A 12815-nucleotide genomic window follows, 5' to 3' on the forward strand; every position below is an offset into this window, starting at 1 on the left:
GGCACTTAACAACAACAACAACAATGAAAGGAAATGGGAATAGGATTATTTTGATTAAATAGCAATTGTTATCATGACTGTAAAGGTAGAAGTTTTATAACATAAAGGGGGGAGTAGTAAGATTTTACATTTCAGGTACAGAGGACCCTAAGATTATCAAAAGAGAAGAGCATGAGTGGAGCATGAGACCCTAACCAGAGAAGCAGGGACACCAGAGATGGGGGCAAAGGTGATAACCTGGAGAGGTAGAGCAGCTGAGGACTCTAGACTCTTGTAAAGAGAAAGGCTATGTGCTGGCGGCCAGGATGTGCCCTTTTGTTGTTTAAATGATATTATATTCCTGAGTGTTTTGTGTATATTAGAACAAAAACAAAAAACCGGAAGGAATAGAAGCAAATACTGTTAAATTGGGGTGGGGGGGAAGTACTTTACTGGTCAATCACTCAAAATCAAAAGGGTAACATATTCCTACCTAAAGATAAGGGATGGGGAGGTGGAGGGACTGGAAACAAGAAATACAGGGAGGAAGCAGGATAACTGTTGTTGCATGGAGGGCATTGCAATCATTGAGATGAAACAAAGTATATGATTTGTTTAATGTAAAACTGATGATCTTGCCTGTAAACTTTTACTAAATTAAAATTTTTAAATCAGAAAGAAAAAAAATAGAAAGCTATGACTTGCTTTTTGGAAAATAAACCTACATTTTCATTATTCACTTGTCCCTACAAAGTATGTGATTGTGTACTTGGTCCCAGCTATGTAACGAAGGGAAAGTTATTTAGCCATTTATGACCTTCTTTATCAAGGTCTCTTAGTGACACAAACCATTTGTGCTCAACTACAAATTTAAGAAGTCCTGATGTAGTATTGCAGGATAAGTAATGTACTTCAAAGTCAGCTTCAATGGCAAGGACAGCAGTTCAAACCCACCAGCTGCTCCTCAGAAACCCTATATAGGATTGTTTGAATCATAACCAACTCAAAGGTACTTAACAACAACACTATCTTAAAGGCTGGTTGTTCTCACCTACCCAATGATCTGCTTTTTTTTTAATCAATAAGAAAGATTTGGTTATCTGTTTTTGTAAAAATCATAGCCAAGAAAACTCTATGGAGTAGTTTACTCTTTCATACATGTGGTCACCATGAGTTGGAGACATAGAGAAATCTCAAAGTGCAATGAATTTAATTTAGTTGTATTTTTGTGTGTGCATCAGGCAGGTGGATAGGTGGTACAAAGAGTTAAACACTTGGCTATTAACCAAAAGACTGCTGGTTTGAGTCCACCTAGAGGCACCTTGGAAAAAAGATGAGATATCTTCTTCTAAAAGGTCATTGCTGTTTAGTGCCGTCAAGTGAGTTCTGACTCATACTGAAAAGGTCATCGCCACTGAAAACCCTGTGGGGCATAGCTCTTCTCTGGCATACATGGGATTTTCATGAGTCAGACTGACTCCAAGACAAGGGATTTGGTTTCATTGGGTACATCAGTCACGGATCAATCATACACGTGCTTTCTGTTGTTGTTAAGTGTTGTTGGATCGGTTCTGACTCACAGCAACCCAGTATAGAGTTTCTGAGGAGCAGCTGATGGGTTTGAACCACAGACCTTGCAGTTAGCAGTCCAGTACTTATTCTGTAGTGTCAAAGGACCTAGATAAGTGTTAGGAAAGATAGTAAGTGTCTAGATTGATGTGTATGTACACATAAACATATATCAGAGGGTTTCAAAAAATTTCATGGAAAAATGGAATTAAAGATAATAGAATTTTTCCATGAATTTTTAAATCTCATCTTATGTATATAAGTCTGATAAATATAGATAACAAAGATAATAGCCTTTTGTCATTGTTAAGTGCCATTGAGTCATTTCCAACCGATGGCAACCCTGTATTGGATTTCCAAGGATTGGCTTTTGAGCTTAAACCACCTACCTTGCAGTTCAAATCGAAACCCCTCTCAGGATGGGCAAAATTGATCAGCAGTGAAAGAACTCTGTGCTGAAGCTGTATCTGGGCTGGCAGGCAGGAAATTAGTGACTGTTCACTGATCTCTGTTCTCTGTTGGCCTCTACCAGAAACAGACCAGAAGCCAGATTGCAGGTAGATGTGGTCCATCAAATTCAGCCTCCCAGAGTCAGAGTAGGGTGGCAGGATTGAGAGGAACTGTACAGGGCAAAATCAGACGATCAGCCAACTGTAATAAGGCCAATTTGAGGATTAGTGGGATAAATTATGTAACGTGCTTTAAAAATACCAAGTACCATTAACTAGTACTGCTTACCATGAAGTCAGCCCATGTGTGTCTGAGTAGAACTATGTTCCATCGTCTTCACTGGCTATGTTCTTTTAAAATACATTGCCAGGCTTTTATGCCAAAGTGATTATGGGTTGATTCGAACCACCAAACTTTCCATTTGCAGCAGAGTCCTGAATTATTTACATCACCCATTCAGATATATACTCAGTATTTTGTTTTTGTTTTTGTTTTTTAAATCTCTATGAAGAACCAGAGCACATTTGAATTCAGTGAATGGGGCTGGTAAAATAAGGAAAAGCTTTGCTGTGTTCTTAACTCCCTCACACCACCATGCTCAGAACTGGTTCTGCCATGTCAAGGGATGCAAAATGAAATTCGAGGAGGGTCATAACTTCAAACCCAGCAACATGGGGATTCCAGAGTGTCAGGGCATTGTGGTGCAGACATAATTCTGTAGGATGCTGAGCGAGTCATTTACCCCTCAAGCTCTCCTTTCACTCCTTTTTGAAATGATAAGACCATGATAGAGGACAGTGGGGCTCAGTGGTAGAATCCTCACCTTCCATGCAGGAAACTTGGGTTTGTATCCCAACCAGTAAACCTCCTACATAGCCACTACCCATCTGTCACTGGAGGCTTATGTGTTGCTGCAATGAGATTTAGCAGCTTTCGGAGAAACTTGCAGACTAGGATGGAAGGAAGAAGGGCCTGGCAACCAAATTCTAAAAATCAGCAAATGAAAACACTGTGAATCATAACAGTCAGATCTACTATTGATCACAGGATGGTGCATGACCAAGAAGCATTCTGTTTCCCTGTGGTTGGTGTCACCAAATATCAGAGGCCAATGCAATGGCAGCTAACAACAATAATAGGTTAGTTGTGAGGATCCGTGAAAAGTAAAGAAGCTACTCTGATACAAGGCAGCCCTTTTATAAATGCGAAACTCTTCCTATGGGCAAAGCTAGAAATTTGGATTAGTAAGTTTTTGGAACAGTTGATAGTCACCAACCTTCTTCTCCCACTTCATTTCTGGAACTGTATTTTAAGTAACACTGAGAGCATGTGGGTGGTGTTGTGGAGTCTTTAAGTTCTGGGAACTTTGGGTGAGTGACTCTCCAACATGTGGAATAAAGCAACATCAATTCCCTTCATGTCTGCATTTTCTGTGATATCAGTTACTGATAATGAGTGAAGGAAAAATTAAAGTCATTTTACCTGTGGCACATATATGAAAAATAACTTAAAGAGGAATTAAAGTGTGAAAAAAATAGTGGTTTGGGTATTAGTTAAACGAAGATGTGTTTAAAACACTTTGGAGGGCTCCTTCCTTCTATTTCTGGGTTAGATCCATGTTGTTGTTGTTGTTGTTAAGTGCCATCGAGTCGGGTCCGACCCATAGCGACCCTGTACAGGGTTTCCGAGGGTGTAAATCTTTACGGGAGTAGAAAGCCTCATCTTTCTCCCGCGGAGCAGCTGGTAGTTTCGAACCGCTGACCTTAAGGTTCGCAGCCCGATTCGTAACCACTACGCTACCAGAGCCCTGTCTACCCCATGGTGTTCTTTGATGTCAGCACTGATGGCCTGGAAGTTGGACGCATGAAGATCGAGCTCTTTGCAGATGTTGCGCCTATAACAGCCGAGAACTTTAGACACTTCTGCACAGGAGAATTCAGAAAGGATGGGGTTCCAATAGGATACAAAGGACGCATCTTCCATAGGATCATAAAGGACTTCATGATCCAGGGTGGGGATTTTGTAAATGTAGATAGTACTGAGGTTGCCAGTGTTTACTGAGGACTGTTTGCAGATGAGAATTTTAAGCTCAGGCACTCAGCTCCAGGCTTGCTTTCCATGGCAAACAGTGGTACCAGTTCAAATGGCAGCTTGTTCGTCATCACCTGTTTTAAGTGTGATTGGCTGGATAGGAAGCACGTGGTGTTTGGAAAAATCATTAACGGACTTCTAGTGCTGAGATACATTGAGAATGTTCCCATGGGCCCCAATAATAAGCCCGAGCTCCCTGTGGTGACCTCACAGTGTGGGGAGATGAAGCCCAGACCAAGACTGTATCAGGCCTCTCTTCTTCTGGGTAAAATCATCTGGATTGGCCCATGGATTTGCCTGATGCTGCTTCATTTGATCAAGAAATCTTAGAAGTATCACAAATGGAGGGCACAAGATTTGCTGTCTTTCAATTTTACTGTAAATAAACTTTTTCTTTTGTTTTTTTTAAAAAGCAAAAACCACTTTGATGCATAGCTTTTTACGAAAAGAGGGGAGCATAGCTTTTAAGGTACCACACAAAAATACATTGAAATAGAAATCAAAGCAAGTAACATGCCTAATTTGTCATACTAACTTAATTCCTCGCGCATAGCATGGTAAAGGAAAGGGATTGAGATTGCATGAACTTTGTGTTTAGCTTCATTTTTTGGCCTCTAAGGAATTTCATTCACTTAGTGACATATGAAATGCTGTAGATTTGCATGAAAGTCATGGGTGGGTAAGTGCAGGACAAGTAACACGTTCTTTCTGGCTCTGATTCATTCAGTGACTTCACCAGTGTTCATACGGCAAGGGAGGGAACCACTGTGGTCATCAAGAGACACCAAGAGGGAGCCATTCACCAACTTTCAAGTCCATCTCCAAGCACTTGGTGTGTTGGTTTAAGAAGAAGACACAGCTTCCTTACAGGCTCATTTCTAAGCAGGCTATTAAGAAATGTCTCTTTAAACAGGAAAAGAGAAGGCATTGATTGGGAAATGTTTGCATGTGTGTATCAGTGCCTTAGTTATTCCTGGGAAAGTATACCACGATGCTGATCAAAGAGACAAATGGAGTCACATAGTTGGGAATCATTCATGATAAGTAAGGGCAGCTCCAAAGGCTCTCAGAGCTAGAAGGGGTGACGAAAGACTGTATATTTGAAGACACTTCAACCTTGTTGTTTTTATATGCCGTTGAGTCGATTCCGACTCATAGCAACCCTGTACAGGGTTTCCGAGGCAGTAAATCTTTACAGGAGCAGAAAGCCTCATCTTTCTTCTGCGGAACAGCAGGTAGTTTTGCACTGCTGACTCTGAGGTTAGCAGCGCAATTCATAACCACTACTCTACCAGAGCTCCTTTAACCTTAGCATAGTATAAAAGACATTCATGCTCAGATAATTTTTTAAGATTCCAATCACACCAAATTGCATAGTTGTCTTATACTGTTCTATGATTTTTGCAAATATTACTCCATTGAATCCTCATAACAACCCTCTGAGACATGTGCTATTATTGTCTCTATTTTACAAATGAGGAAAATGATGGACAGAGAGGTTAAGTGACTCTATCAAGGTCATACAACCAGCATCTGTGCAATTAACCTCTAGGATTGACAGCCTTACAGCAGGTCCTTATCACCTCTGGGATGTAAACAGCCCATTTGCTTACCCTGAAGGACCTCACACTTTCCTTTTCTGGATGTTGTTTTTGCCTGTGTATTTGAGTTGATTCTCTGTCATGTGACAGAGAAGACCAGCTCCATCAAGTTTTCTATGCTGTAATCTCTAGGGAGTCCTGGTCTGGTGCTGTAGGATAAGCATGGGACTGTTAACTGTGAGGTTAGCAAGTAAAACCCACAAGCCGCTCCTTGGAAACCCTATACAGGGTCACTATGAGTCAGCACCAACATGACCGTCCTTCAACAACAACAATCATTAGGGGAGTAGATAACCAAGTGTTTTTCTGCCCAGAGCCTCTGATGGTCTCAAATTGTAGACATTTCAGCCAGCAGTCAAGGCCTGAAGCTTCTTTCTGTTTGAACATCTTCTGTTTATTTTCAAGACTTTTCTCCAGCACAGTGTCCTGGTGGCATAGTGATTTATGCATTGGACTGCTAAGCACAGGTCAGTAGTTTGAAATTAGCTGTTCCACGGGAAATAGATGAGACTTCCTGCTCATACAGGATTTGTTGTTCAGTACCTTCCAGTCAGTTCCAACTTCACAGAGACCATGTATAGGGTTTCCAAGAAGCAAATGGTGAGTTTGAACCTCTGACAATATGGTTCACACCAACCTTGAGGTCCAGTGTTTTATCCTACAGTGCCACACCAGGATTACAGCCACAGAAACCCCGTACGGGGTCATTATGAGCCAGAGGCAACTCCATGGCACTACTACTATAATCTCATATACCACCTCACAGCCTTCCATGAAAAAAAAAAAAAAAAAAATTCTATTTGACTTGCCCGCATGTGGCAATGTGGCAATATAGATAAGCACTGAACTGTGAACCACAGATTGGCAGTTCCAACCCACCAGCCACATCTGAGAAACTCTATGCACTGTCGCTATGAGTTAAAATTAACTCCATAACAACAACAACATGTTCATATACCACAGTCATGACACAGCCCCCAGATTGAAATCTCTGATTCATCTGTTTGTGTCCAGCCCTCCCTCCCCCACAACCCCAGTCTGTGCAGCCCCTGAGAATAGGGGAAATATTTATTTTGGTCTCACACGTTTTGGCTATTGCAGGTTAGCTGACAAGAGTTGACTCCTCATTCATGGTGATCCCATATACAAAGGAGCTGAAAGCTGCCATGTCCATCCCCATGACTGATTATGGATTTGGCCCTTGTGATCCATTGGCTTCTGTTCACTGATTTTCTGCTACAGATCACCAGGTCTTTCCTTCTAATCTCACATGGGGACGGACAATGATTAAAGAATTGTTAGAATGATCTTTCAATTTCTGCCCTGACCCTTCTACTGACAGATGATGTCTCTTTTTGATATTCCCCGTGTAATAAGGGAGAAAAGAGTCCTTCCTTCACAATTATTGTGAAAACCAAAGGGTGACTGCAAACCCATAGCTCTGGGCTGGTACCAAATCAATTATCTTCTTCAATCAGTCTGGTATTCCCTTCTCCCCACATCTGCCATCTTGTCTAGGCTAATTTCACAGGCTGGCTCTTTTTCTCTATCAATATGCTTCTGTTGTTGTGGTGTGCTATCAAGTCAATTCTGACTTATAGTGACTGTATAGGATTTTCAAGAATGGCTGGGGGGTTTGGACTGTCCACCTTGAGTTTAGCAGTCCAGTGCTTATCCTACAGTGCCATACCAGCATCCAGTATGTTTTTGTTGTTGTTAGGTACCATGGAATTGGTTCTGATTCGTAGAGACCTTACTCACAACAACACGAAACACTGCCCTGTCCCACACCATCCTCACTATTGTTGTTACACCTGAGCCCATTGCAGTTGCTGCTGTGTTATTCCATCTAGCTGAGGGTCTTCCTCTCCTTCACTCACCTTCCACTTTACCAACCGTGATGTTCTTCTCCTGATAACATGTCTCAAATAGGAAAGATGATGTCTCACAATCCTGATTTCTAGTGAACATTCTGGCTGTACTTCTTCCAACACAAATGTCTTCATTTTTCTGGCAGTCCAAGGGCCCAATATACTCTCCCTTTTATACTCTTCACAATTATAAAGATTATCTCAATGTCCTTTTGGTTCTTGAAGGCTTCCTTCCAAACTGTAGCCTTTTTTGGTCTCTCCTTAATTATTTCCTAAAACATATGTGTATTCTCAGTCATACTATCACTGGAACATTCTCTGGCTCCCATAAAAATGTTGACTATGAATTAGTTTCTTGTATCCTCAACAAAAATTTAAACTTTTAAATAGTCAAGGATATGTTTTTAGTCCTGTATTCTACTCACAACTCTAGAAAAATGATAATGTAATCACCAAATAGTTATTACTTGTCGAGCTAAGTTAAACAGGCTCTGATCCCAGGTACTTTGCTGCCTCCTAGTGTTGTGGCAAGGCTAATGGCTGAGAGAAGTTTTCTCCCAACTGCAGTTTAATTACCCCCACTTGACTAGTGAACATTGACAGACTACATGCTTGAGAAAGCTGAGTGATGCTTGAGATGTTTGAGGTGATGCTACTGAAGTGAACACAGCTCTCCTGTTGGGTACCAGGTGGTGGATGCTTTGTCTATATCCCTGGGATGAATATGTCTGGAACATCTCTCTCTAAAGATCTGTAGAGATTCCCTACGTCAAGTAGCTTCCTCCATCTACTGACCTAGTTGTGGTTTAAGTTTTCTTAAGTCATTGTTTGATTTTAAGGCTAGAGTGCAACACATATACCATTAAAAAATAAATTTAAAAGTCTTTGGAACAATAAAATATATGCTTTTATCTAATTTTTCAGTTATGCCTAAATGAATTTCTGCTTCTGCCAAGAAGGTAAAGTGGGGTCATTTTAATGGCACATCCTACACCCAGAAAGGGAGAAGTGAGCCTTGTGTACTTTCTAGATTTGTCAGGTGTTGTAGTTAAGTGCTGGCTAGTCAGTTCTGAATCATAGTGACCTGTACATGGTTTCCAAGGAACAGTGGGTGTGTTTGAACCACCAACCTTGTGGTTCAACCCCACCTTGCTTTCCAGTGTTTATCCTACAGCACCACACCAGGACTAAGTACCTAAAAAGATGACAGGGTGTAGTGAAAAGAACCTGGGTCTGGAGTCAGGACCAGACCCATTTGTTTTTATATTCCTGGTAGCAGGCATTGGTACCCTATAATATAGTGCTCTTGTGGTTGCTAGATGTCACCAAGTCACTTCTGACTCATAGTGACTCTGTAGACAATAGAATGAAATCCATTACGGTCTGGCACCATTATCACAATCATCCCTGTGTTTGAACCCATTATTGCAAGCACTGTATCACTCCATCTCATTGAGGGTCTTACTCTTTTTTGCTGGTTCTCTACTTTACCAATGATGGCCTTCTCCAGGGACTGTTCCCTTTGCTAACCTGTCCAAAGGATATAATACAAAGTCTCATCATCCTAGCTTCTAAGGAGCACTCTGGGTGTATTTGTGAAACAGATTTGTTCATTCTTCCATGAATCCATGGTGTGTTCAGTATTCTTGACCAACACCACAATTCAAAGGCATCAACTCTTCTTTGGTGATTTTTGTTCATTGTCCAACTTTTGCATGCACATGGTTGCTGGTGTGTGCTGTGGAGTCAGTTCCAATTCACAGTGACCCTGCACAGGGTTTCTGAGACTGGAAATCTTTATGGAAACAGAAAACTTCATCTTTCTCCCACAAAGTGGTTGATGGATTCAGATTGCTGACCTCACATTAACAGCCTAACTCATAACCCACTATAGTGCCAGGGTTACTTTGCATACACATTGTTGTTAAGTGCCACTGAGTCAGTTTTCTGAGGAGCGGCTAGTGAGCTTGAACCACCAACCTTGCAGTTCAAACCAGTTTTGCAGTCCGGCACATTAACCCACAGTGCCACACCAGGAGATTATTGAAAACATCAAGACTTAGTTCAGGCACACCTTAGTCTTCAAAGTGACATCATTGCTTTTCAACATTGTAGAGATCTTTAGCAGCCGAATTGTCCAAAACAGTACTTTATTTTCCTGACGGTTGCTTCCCTGGTCATTAATTGTGAATCCAAGTAAAATTATACCCTTGAAAATGTCATTCTTTTCTCGGTAATATGATAGCTAGCACCAGAAAAGCAACAAAGAGAGTGACCAGGCATAGTGCTATGGGTTATGTTCTAGACAGCAAGGTTGGTTTGAACTACAAGGTTGGTGGTTCAAGCTCTCCAGACGCTCCTCTGAAACCCTATACAGACAGAATCCCTTTGAGTTGGAATGAACTTGGCAACACTTAACAACAACAACTTGTTAGTTGAGTTTACTTAAAATAAGACATTGAAAATTTGATGAAAATAATGTAATAAAAATATACTTAGTAATAAAGTAAGAAATAAGCAATAGTTTCTTAAATTTGAGTGTATTTTCTACAGCAGAGTTTTGTGCACCCTACTTACTCCACTGCACATAGATTGGGAACATCTATTTAAAATATACTGTGTTTTTATAGTCTTTTAATCAAATTTTTTTTTTTTACACATATTGAATCTGGCCTCCAATTAAGACTAGTGTAACAGTCCATACGGACTTCCCCTTAACCTTGTGCCATTTGGAGTGCAATGGATTCAAATTCCAGCTTCTTCACTCTTTAGTTCTAAATAGATGTTTCTCAGATCCTCAGTTTTGTTGCCAGCACAATGGGGCAGCAATGCTAAGTCTGAAGGTGCTATTGTTTGGAATGAGATCATCTATGTAAGTAAAATTAACAAAGTATTAAACAAGGGATTTTTCTTGAAATGTAAGGAGTGTAACTTTCATGGATATAGAATGAACTGATTCCCATCACATATTGGTTTGTGTGTTTTTCAGTTATCTTGTCTGACAACATATCTTAATCTCTTTGAGGGAAGAAATGTTTTTGTTTCTTTTAATATTTTTTATATGCCTCTGATAAGTACAGTGTCTGGCACTTGTTTTTAAGTTGTAAAGTGCTATCGAGTCAATTTCAACTCTTAGTGAGTCTTTATAGGGTTTCTGAGGAGCAGCTGGTGGGTTTGAACTGCTGCCCTTGTGGTTCACAGTCCAGTGCTGATCCTACAGTGCCACACCAGGAGTTCATGACATTGTGGTATTCGGTAATGCTTAATGACTCACTTTATTTACTACGCAAAGGCTTTCAATTGTGTGGATCATGACATGACAAACTGTGGATGACATTGAGAAGTATGAGTATTCCAGAATCCTTAATTGTACTTCTGAGAAATCTGTACCTGGACCAAGAGGCAGTTGTTCGAACAGAGCATGGTAACACTGAATGTTTTAAAATTGGGAAAGGTGTGAGACAGGGTTATGTTCATTCACCATACTTGTTCAATCTATATGCTGAGCAAATAATACGAGAAGCTGGGTTCTATGAAGAAAAACATGGCATCAGGATTGGTGGAAGACTCATTAACAATCTGCGATATGCTGATGATACAACCTTGCTTGCTGAAAGTGAAGAGGACTTGAAACATTTACTTATGAAGATCACAGAGCACAGCCTTCGATATGGATTACATCTCAATGTTAAGAAAACAAAAATCCTCACCACTGGACCAATAAACAGCATTCTTGTCAATGGAGAAAAGATTGAAGTTGTCAAGGACTTCATTCTTCTTGGATCAACTGTCAATACTCGCGGAAGCAGCGGTCAAGAGATCAGACGACAAATTGCATTGGGCAAATCTGCTGCACAGGAACTTTTTAAAGTATTGAAGAGCAGTGATGTCAGCTTGAGGACTAAGGTGCGCCTGACCCAAGCCATGGTATTTTCAGTAACCTCATATGGATGTGAAAGCTGGACAGTGAATAAGGAAGATCGTAGAAGAATTGATGCCTTTGAGTTGTGGTGTTGGAGGAGAATACTGAAAGTGCCGTGGACTGCCAAAAGAACCAATAGATCTTCTTTCTGTCCTCTCCTCTCTTCTTCTTCTTCTTCTTCTCCCCTTCTCTCTGCCTTCTGCTTTCTCTCTCCAGCAGAGGTCACCTTCCTCTTCCTAACCCTGAATAAAAGTCTCTAGATGGAAAAAAAAAAAAAAAGAAGAACCAATAGATCTCTTTTGGAAGAAGTACAACAAGAGTGCTCCTTGGAGGCCAAGATGGCTAAGCTTAGTCTCTCCTACTTTGGACACATTGTCCGGAGACAACAGTCACTGGAGAAGGATGTCATGCTGGGTAAGGTGGAGGGTCAGAGAAAAAGAGGAAGACCCCCAACGAGATGGATCAGCCAGGTGGCGGCGGTAGTAAGGTTGGCTCAGGATCGGACATTGTTTCGTTCTGCTGTGCACGGGGTCGCTATGAGTCGGTTCTAACTCGATGGCACCTGACAACAACAACGACTCGATGGCACCCCCTTTATCACTTTTCCTTCAGTTTTTTATTCAAAGCATTATCCAGCCATCATTTCCTCTTGCTACTTAGACTTCTCATATGTTCTCAATGTTCCCAGACACAACATTCAATACATGTGAAGTTCTTTTATTTTACTTGTCTTAGTTAAAATCACATCAAGCCACTTACTTGTTAATCGGCTGTTTGGTGGCTTCATGGTTGAATTGCTATACATCACATTTCATTCCCGTAAGGACATCCTTTCTTCAGATCAGCCTTGTGCATCATTCATTGCTTCCTCTTGTCAAACCAAGCCAGCCTCTTCCACAGCACCTCCCCTATCAGCTGTTTATTTTCCCCTGTGGTTGTCACTGATAATTTCCAGGTTAAATCTTATAAGAGGAAATTGGATCCACAGCTGGAACTGGAATGCACTTCCTTGGAGTTATTACTGCAGCCTGTTCCTAGGTAGGTGGAAAAGTTGAAGATGATAGATTTCCAGGGTCTGTGAATCATAATGCCCTCCATCTGATAGCAAGTAGGATGGGGATTGCTCGCACCTGGAGAGAGCAATATTTGAACAATTTTATTCTCTTTGGGTCTATATAAGAAGGGCATTCAAGAAGAGTGAGTAGTTTTCAGTAGTTTTCTGTCATTTTATGTATGAGAGATGAGCTAGATAAAGGGATAATGGAGGTTAGACAGCAAATGAGTTATAAGTGATTGGCTAGTCTTATAGGCTGTCAGCTACTTCAGACATAG

The 12815-nt window shown here is 40.9% G+C and overlaps 1 pseudogene; it reads left to right on the top strand.

The window, feature by feature from the left end:
- Nucleotides 1–4419, top strand: part of LOC102821449 — a 9493-nt pseudogene extending 5074 nt beyond the window's left edge.
- The last annotated feature ends 8396 nt before the right edge of the window (nucleotides 4420–12815 follow it).

Source organism: Chrysochloris asiatica, unplaced genomic scaffold, assembly GCF_000296735.1.
Source record: "Chrysochloris asiatica unplaced genomic scaffold, ChrAsi1.0 scaffold00123, whole genome shotgun sequence".
NCBI lineage: Eukaryota > Metazoa > Chordata > Mammalia > Afrosoricida > Chrysochloridae > Chrysochloris > Chrysochloris asiatica.